The sequence below is a fragment of the Gracilinanus agilis genome, chromosome 1, assembly GCF_016433145.1.
Source record: "Gracilinanus agilis isolate LMUSP501 chromosome 1, AgileGrace, whole genome shotgun sequence".
Lineage (NCBI taxonomy): Eukaryota > Metazoa > Chordata > Mammalia > Didelphimorphia > Didelphidae > Gracilinanus > Gracilinanus agilis.
Genome location: NC_058130.1, coordinates 38,170,998 through 38,171,980, shown reverse-complemented (window position 1 = coordinate 38,171,980; position 983 = coordinate 38,170,998).

Here is a 983-nt window from a genome sequence, read left to right as displayed (position 1 = left end):
AATATAGACATTGAAAGGATTCATAGAACACCTGCGACATTCGATCCAGAAAAGAAAACACCCAGAAATATAATTACAAAATTCAAGAGTTTCCAAGCAAAAGAAAAAATCTTACAAGAAGCCAGAAAGAAACAATTCAAATATCAAGGAGCACCAATCAGGATCACACAGGATCTGGCAGCCTCCACGCTAAAAGATCGCAAGGCTTGGAATACGATATTCAGAAAGGCAAGAGAGCTGGGCCTGCAACCACGGATCAACTACCCATCAAAATTGACTATATATTTCCAGGGGAAAGTATGGGCATTCAACAAAATTGAAGAATTCCAGGTATTTGCACAGAAAAGACCAGGGCTGAATGGAAAGTTTGATATCCAACCACAAAAACCGAGAGAAACATGAAAAGGTAAATAAGACACAGAAGGGAAAGAAAGAAAACTTATAATTTTAAAATTTGCCTTTTTAAGGGCCTCAGTGAGATCTAATTATCTGTATTCCTATGTAGAGAAATGTTATGTATAATTCTCTGTAGTGAACTCTATTCACTATTATAATATTCACTATTATAGTAATCAGAAGAATAATTCACAGGGTGAGGGTGGAACACTAAATAATCTAAGATGGCATGGGGGATGGGAAAGAGGGGGTGAATAGCAGGGGACACCAAAAGAAACTTGAGTGAATAAGAAAATAGGATATTCTATTACACCCAAAGAGGGCATGGGAGGGAGAGGGGACAAATACTATTATAAGAAGGAGAGAAAGAGAGCATTAAGAGGTAATAATCAAACCTTACTCTCAATGTAATCAACCCGGACAGGGAAGAGTAGCTATACTATCCATTGGGACATAAAACTCTTATCTAACCCTTCTGAGAAAGTTAGAAGGGATAAACCAAGGGGAGCAGGGGAGTGGGGAGGTCAAAAAAAGGGAGGGGAGAAGAGGGAGGGAATTCATAAGGCCTTTAAAAACAAAAAGAGGGG